Source organism: Macaca mulatta, chromosome 1 (assembly GCF_049350105.2).
Source record: "Macaca mulatta isolate MMU2019108-1 chromosome 1, T2T-MMU8v2.0, whole genome shotgun sequence".
Classification (NCBI taxonomy): domain Eukaryota; kingdom Metazoa; phylum Chordata; class Mammalia; order Primates; family Cercopithecidae; genus Macaca; species Macaca mulatta.
In genome coordinates, this window is record NC_133406.1 from 56,715,528 (window position 1) to 56,724,107 (window position 8,580).

General features: G+C 32.5%; 1 long non-coding RNA gene across 1 annotated transcript in view; it reads left to right on the forward strand.

Moving 5' to 3' along the window:
- LOC144337626 (uncharacterized) overlaps positions 1-4,664 on the forward strand; it is a 56,768-nt gene extending 52,104 nt beyond the window's left edge. Inside the window, exon 3 of the long non-coding RNA XR_013410992.1 lies at positions 4,440-4,664. This is a non-coding gene — a long non-coding RNA (uncharacterized LOC144337626). The remainder of the gene's footprint in view (positions 1-4,439) is intronic.
- Positions 4,665-8,580: the final 3,916 nt, after the last annotated feature.

Genomic DNA, 8,580 nt, shown 5'->3' on the forward strand with positions numbered 1-8,580 from the left:
CCTTACAACATCATTTCTCTCATTATTTGTATTACATCATTTCTTTCATTATTTGCATAGTATTTATCTTAACATCTAATTAATTGTTTTACCTCTAACATTGTCTGTGCTCTGACAACAATTTTAAATGTTAAATATACCTGTTAAATACCAGAGGAATGAAGATGGTGAATTAAACACAACCTGTTTCTTATATTCCCATCAAAAATCCCACGAAAATAAAAATAAAGGGATTTTGGAATGTGAACACTTATAAGGACAAACATAAGTAGAGTAGATACCATCACAACTGTAGTTTGGAAGACAGAAATCATATGAATAGATAGTAACTGATTTAGCAATCTGGAAAAAATTGAACTCTTAGCCCATGGCAAAAATCTAAGAAACAACCTTATCTATACTACAGAATACTTTTAAAAAATTATAAACTTGTAGTGCCAGTTTTCTGATGGAAATGAGGGCAAGGTGGATTAAAACAAGGATGAGTAGTTGAAAACTCTAAGCAACTGTTAAAACCGTACACCCATTAGGATGGCTAAAATTGTAAACACGGATAATAACAAGTGTTGGCAAGGATGTGGAGTACCTATAAAATGGTCCAATCATTTTGAAAAGCAGATAGTTTCTTAGAAATGTAATCTTACACATTAGTATTTATGGAATGGAAACAAAAGCATATGTCCACAAAAAGATTTATACACAAATGTTCACAACAGCTTTATTCGAAATGGTCAAAAATTATAAACACCTCAAGAGTCCATTTATAGTAAAATGAATAAAATAAAGGATGTACATTTATACCATGGAATACTACTGAACAATAAAAGAAGGAAATCATTGTAAATGCAACAACATGGATAAGTCTCAAAATCATTATTCTGAAAGAAGCAAAACACAAAAGATTACAAGTTGTATTACATTTGTAATAAATTTGTATAAATTTGTATAAATTTCAAAATTGTCTATAGTAGTTGCCTGGGGTAAGGACTAAAGGAAGAATTGACTGCAAGGGATGTGAGGAATACTTTGTGGGTGATGGATATATTTTGTATATTGATTGCAGTTGTGTGGTCATGAGCTAATACAACTATCAAAATTTATTGGGTTGTATACTTTCAGTAGAAGGGATTTATTGCATGCCTGTTATTCCTCAGTAAAATCAATGAGTGAAAAAGCAATTTAAAATAGAACAAAGAAACAATTAGAACCTCAGGTCTTCTCAATCATTGCAAGGCTCCAAAGGATTTATTTTATTTTGTACCAAAAAAAAAGACTGGAGGTGGGAGAGATAGAAGGTTTCTAATCTGGGAAATATTTGAAGGTAGGGTATTCTGTTGAGCATAGGATAATTAAATTAACATTTATAATACTGAATATTGATCACCTAGCTCTCTCCCCAACATATCTTCCAGAATGACAGCAGCCAAGGTTATAACCTCTGGGTTATTGAAAGATCATTATATGGAGATTCTACTTAGCCAAGAGAAAAAACATAAATATACCTTTTTTTTAAGACAGTGACATAACCTATAGTGAAAATTACAGTTACAAGTTTCATTTGGGGGCTCAATGTTCCAAGGCAGCTTTTAAATGCCCTACTTTTAAATATTAGCAGACACCCAAGGATCACCAGTCATTTGTGAACTTCCAAGTTTAAAAAAAAAAAAAAAGGATCAAAATACACAGAGAAAAAATATGAAATTTTGGAAATTGGGACATGTATAAAAAAAGCATTTCGGTGATATTCTTAGAGAAATAAGACATTTTAAAAAAAAAAAAAGGATTCAGCAAAATTTTTAAAAATTCCATTGCAGTATCCAAATATAAAGGGTGAAAAATTTGATTAAGAAAGGAAAAATACTTTTCGTATACAAAATAGCTTAGAATAGCATTTACATACACATAATTGTGTAAACACTGATGTAATCAAACTTATAACTGTACTGATAATATGGGGAAGATTGCGTGTGAGTGTGTGTGTGTGTGAAAGAGAGAGAGAAAGAGAGACAGAGAGAGATGCAGACAGAAAGAAAGAAAAGAGGTACACATTTATGGTAAGAGCTGAGTGTATGAGAGTACAAGAGTCCTAAACCTCATTTCTTTATAGGAGAAAATAAGTAGAGAATACTTAAGAATTGAACAAAAAGTCAAGACATAACAATATAATTCTGATATCTGAAGTATGGAAGTAAATGCCAAAAAAAAAAAAAATCAGTTGAAAAGCTGAAAAGAGTTGCGTCTATAGACAGGCAAATTAGAGAGAGAGGGCATAATGAATTCTCTATTTTGTTATAAGAAAAATAGCTTTGCATGTACATATACAAGGAGGATAAAGATGAAAACAAAACCACATTTAAAAATGTAAAAAAATAAAAGCTATTATCCTGGTGTGATGGTTAATACTGAGTGTCAACTTGATTGGATTGAAGGATGAAATATATTGATCCTGGGTGTGTCTGTAAGGGTGTTGCCAAAAGAGATTAACATTTGAGTCAGTGGGCTGGGAAAGGCAGACCCACCCAAAATCTGGGTGGGCACCATCTAATCAGCTGCCAGTGCAGCTAGAATATAAAGCAGGCAGAAAAACGAGCCTACATCTTTTTCCCATGCTGGATGTTTCCTGCCTTCAAACATTGGACTCCAAGTTCTTCAGTTTTGGGACTCAGACTGGCTCTCCTTGCTCCTCAGCTCCTCCAATATATATATATACAGTAGGAAATATATTAGTTCTGTCCCTCCAGAGAACCCTGACTAATACACCTGGCTTCAGAATTCCTCAGTCACGTACATTATTATGTTATAGTATGTATTACGTCCATTATTATATTATAATGTTCTTTATCTCTAGCCACACATCATCATATAATCACATTTTGTCATTACAATCAACTTGTGTCATCTGATGAAACGTATTTTTAATGTTTTAATTCTAGATCTAAATTCAAGATCAGCATTATAGCTTTTTATCGTGTATCACTTTCTAATATCTGAACTTACTATTTTCTCTCCATTATGATTTGTAATATTTCGTATTTTAAACCCTACAGTTTCCTGTACCTCAGAGCTTTTCTGTCTTCTCTTGACCAACTTATCACTCTAAACTACATATTCAGCCATTCATTATAACTTCTCTGACAGCTAAGGATCCCTTAATTGCTTGAATGTTCTCTATTGTAAATCTCTCATTTCTTCATAGCTACATCCTTGCCACGTTCCAAAAGGTCTTCAGAGAAGTCTGGACTCCTATGCTAACTTATGTTGATTACCTACTCTATTGTATAGTCCTCAAAGTATCAATTTTACCCCTGTCTTTCTAATATTCAGCTAATTTTTCCATGTGGTTTAAATTTATCAACTTTCATCCTTTTATTCATAAAGGTATCCCTAATGTTTCATTATTCTATATGCAATAAAATATCACATATTTTATCTCATATAAAGTAGAGAAAGAAATACCTTTCTCCCTCTCTCTATTTTTAACTAGTTCAGGTCCTTTTGTACTGTGTAGCAGGCAGAGTTCAAATACACCATCCCCTGAAATCCCAGGATTCCTGGTCCCTGGTGTATACACATTTTCTCTCAGTTATTCAATCAAACACTAATCTAGGTATCTCTGTGAAAGGGTTTTGCTGATATAATTAAAAGCCTTAGGCTTTAATCAATTGACCTTAAGATTATCCTTGTGGGCCTGACCTGATCACATAACTAATTTAAGAGCAGAGAGGTTCCACCAGATGGTTGCAAAAGAGCATTTCATAGATTCAAAGCACCGTTGCTTGCTTAAAGATGGAGGAGGACACATGGCCACAAGTGCAGTGATCTCTTGGAGCCTGGACCAGGCCCTGGCTAACTACCAACGAGGAAATGAGGACATCACGCGGAAGGAATTGAATTCAGACAAGAACAGGAATGGGCCTGTGGGCTGATTGTGCCCTAGATCGTGAAGACGAGAAGTCAGTCCAGCGAAATCTTGATTTCAGCTTTGTGATACTCTGAGCAAGGAGCCCCACCACATTATTCCAGACTTCTGACGTATAGAATGGTGTGCCAATAAATGGGCAATGATTTTTTTACTTGCTACATCTGTGAGAATTTGTTACACAGCAAAAGAAAACTCATACTAAAAAATTCAATTCTCTCTACTTGATTCTGAAACTTGCTCCATCAACTAGCCCTTGTTTTGTGTGTGCGTGTTTAAATTCTATCCTATCCTATCCTATCCTATCCTATCCTATCCTATCCTATCCTATCCTATCCTATTGGTCTATTATTCTGCCTCCTAATTTTAATACCGATCTTCTTGCAAAAATAAGCTACAGCTACTGTCTATATTTTCTCCTTAATTCTGAAGAATACAGAGCCAATGTCCTGTGGAGCATGAATGTTGTTTTAATTGACAAATCCCATTATCTTTGTTCACCCTTTCTATTTCTCCACAGTGTTGATTACTGGCAGGATTCTCTGGTCATCTTATCCTACATGATTCTTCCTCCACTTCTATCAACATGGAGTTTTGTACTCAGCAAATAAAAATCTTTCAAAACTGAGGACCAAAACAAACAAACAAACAAAGACATTTTTTATATTAAAAAACCAAGAGACTTTGCTGGTAGCAAATTAAAACTACAATAAATGGTTAAATGAAGGAACATGATATCAATTGGAAATGTAGATTTCCACAAAGGAATTGAGGACATTTGATATTATAAAAATGTAGGTAAGTATAAAAGAAGTTTATTTTTCTTAGTTTTAAAAACATTAAGGAGTAATTGACTTTTTAAAGCAAAACTAGTAACAACGTATTGAGGAGTTTACAACATGGAGAAAAGGAGTAGCAAAAGACTGTTGTAAGATTCCTAGAAATGTATGTGAAGTACAGTATTATTATTTGATTGTAGACTGTGATAACTTAAAGATGTAGAGAGTAAATATTAGAGCAATTACAAAAAAAGATGTAAAACAAATAGTGGCGATAAAATTGAATAATAAAAAAACTATTACATTGTTTCCAATTGTTCTCTTGAAGATAGCAAAAAAAAGAGAAAGAGAGAGAGAGAGAGATGGGACAAATGGATACCAATCAGGAAGATAAGAGATTTAAACTCAAACATTTTAATAATTACATTAGATGCATTTACATTCAGTTGAAAGACAGATATTGTCATAGTGGATTAAAAAATATAGGCCTGGCACAGTGGTTCACACCTGTAATCCCAGCACTTTGGGAAGCTGAGGTGGGCAGATCACAGGATTGAGACCATCCTAGTCAACAAGATGAAACCCCATCTCTATTAAAAATAAAAAAACTAGCTGGGTGTGGCGTGCACGCCTGTAATCCCAGTTACTCGGAAGGCTGAGGCGGGAGAATCTCTTGAACCTGAGAGGTGGAGGTTGCAGTGAGCCGAGATTGTGCCACTGAACTCCAGCCTGGCGACAGAGTTAAACTCCGTCTCGGGGAAAAATATATATATATACTTTTTTAAATATATATTTTTATATATAAATTTTTATATATTTTTTATAAAATATATATTATATATATTTTTATATTTATATATATCCTGTTGGAAATTCATTTTAATATAAATATATATAAAGGTTAAATGGATAGAAAAAGCTATGCAATGCTAATACCAAATGCAAGAAAGACAGAATTCCTATTTTAATATCCAACAAAGTAGATTTCAGAGCAAAACATACTACCAATGGCAATCAGGCATATTGCATACTGACAAAAACATCAATCCATCAGACAGATATAACTACCCTAAATGTGTATGTAACTGTTAACTTAAAAACATATAAAAGAAAAACTGAAAGGAGAAATAGGCAACTCCACAATTACGGTTGTAGGGTACACTCTTTTCCGAGTAATTGATATAAGATGGGGGAAAAAGGCAGTAAAGTTAAAGATATATATCACTATTACCAACTGGACATAAATGACATTTGTTGAACACTGTGCCTAATAAGAGCAGAAAACACATTCTTTGAGGTACATGTTGATCAAACACCAATATAGACCATATTCTGAACCATAAGTAAAGCAAACATCAATAAATTTGAAAGATTTGAAATTATACAAAATATGCTCTTTGGGTATCATATTTGGAAATCAAACAACAAATGTGTAAGTAACTTATTGGTCAAAAAAATCACAAGGGAAATCAGAAAATGTTTTCAACTAAATAAATATGAAAATACAACCTATCACAATTTTTAGGACAAAGCTACACTGGGGAAATGTGTAGTATTAAATGCCGAACAAGTACTAAAATAACAAAAACAAAAAAAGTGCTGGCGGGAACACAGAGCAACTATACTTTGCAAACCTTTTAACAGTTTCTTATAAATGAAAACTTTTATTTACCTAGATATTTCCAATCCCAAATATTTACCAAATAGAAATAAAAATATATGTCCAGTCAAAAATGTTTAAGCAAATTTTCAGAGCAACATCTTTCATAATAACCCCAAACTGAAAAATACACAAATTTCACTCCTAGATACTTTCCAAAACAATTCCACTCTTATATATTTACCAAAGAGAAATACAATTATGTGTCTAGACAAAGATCTGTAAGCAATTCTTCACAGCAACTGTACTCATAATAACCCCAATTTTTGTCTGTGGGTGTGTAGATAAACAAATTTTGATATACCCACACAATGGAATACTAATCAGTAATGAGATATAAACCTATTAATACATGTTACAGCACTGGTAGGTCTCAAAATCATTATACTAAGAAAAAAAAAACATAAAAAGCTACACGCAGTGTGCTTTCATTTATATGATCTTCTGGAAAAATCTAATTGGTAGGAAACTCTACAAACAAAACAGATCAGTTGTCCATAGCAAGGGTAGAACAGGGTATTTATTGAATAATACAATGTTTGGGATAATAGAAATGTTCTGCATCTCGATTGTGGTAAACACTGGTCAAAGCTAATTGAACTGCATAGTTTTTAAAAGATAAATTTTAATGCATATGAATTACACCTGAATAAACTTCACTCTTGAAATGTTCTAATATATTCAGAAAGTTTGTTTCCACTTTTATAGATTGAGTCAATTCCTATCAACATATTACTCTGCTCTGTCTAAATTTCTTACTAGAATTAGAAATACAGAATCTTTTCTTTTCAACTTTTATTATAGGTTTAGGAAATGAAAATGTTCAGAAAATTGTTTGTTTCTCCTAGATTTTCTCAAGAGGGGTAACTGTGCTGTTGAAAGTGTCACATGCCAGCATTATTACTATTAATGGACAAGGCATCATATGAAACCTATGCTTTTGTCTTTAGATTTCTACTTTACAACATGATATTTTTGTGGCATCAGATATCCGTAGGGTTTACTGGCACCTCATTTTTCAAAGTGATTTCACATAGACCATCCCATTTCAACTTTCCAATTTGGAAGAATACCATTGCATTTTATTACAAAAAAAAAATAAAAAAATAAAAAATAAATAAGAATACCATTGCATTTTATTACACAAATAAAGAAAGAAATGGAGAAATTCAAGAAAAGAAGGGGGTTTTTATCGGTATATTATGAGTGCTGGTAATTAATTTCCTCGGTGAAAAGGATGAGCCCTTAGGAATACACAGATAAAAGAATATTATTCATCTTCTCCTTGCAAGCTAACAAGCAAATCAGTATCATTAGTGTTTTTGAAAGATTAACTTCTCAACTAAAAACATGCTTAGGGATACTGAACATTTGGTATCACTAATTTTCTTGAGCACATGTAATAGCCTTTTAAAAATATTTGCTAATAAAATGAAGCTCATTCCTTATCACTTAAATTTCAGCTTAAGCCACTCCCTCTTTTAGATATTACTCAATTCATTTAATTTTATAGTATTAAAATTATTTCTTATTCAATTTTCTCACTTTTAGCTCGTAACATATTCATTTAAATGTAAAAAAATAGTTCTAACTTTATTTGATTACCTTTTACACAGTGATATTGAGTTGAACTAATTCTACATTTTTTAATATACCTAGTGATCTTGTACTGCCTTTTGTTTATGGAATGTTGATCGTTGTGATTTTCAAAATGATCATTATCTGGATCAGATGGCCTAAAACTAAAAGGACCCCCATTTAACCTTTCTCATTTGCCAAACAAGCAGAACTCAAATACATTGTCTTCATGTAAACCAGATTTTCATTAGTGTTTACCTGTCAAATTTCCATCTGTTTTTTGATACTCTTTTGCTTATTTCAATTATTTGTACGCTCAGAGGCCTCATCATTCTGTGTTTAACACCAGTCATATATTTTCCCTATTACATTGTAGAAATCTGAAAATAACCAATGCATGTTGCTGAGTTCTCAGATCAATTGCCTCCTTGTTTGAATATTCAGTTTATGGTTAAACTGCTGCATTTCAATATCACGTGAAAATAACCATTTTATCAACAATTTAAACATTCTCAGTGATTGACTCACGTCTCTTTCCATCACTTTACTGCAAGAAAGTTCAGCATATGCAACCTTATTGCATTAACCTCAGTCACTATATCACGAAGATTTAAACAGAACTGAAATCTGCAATACAGGAAATA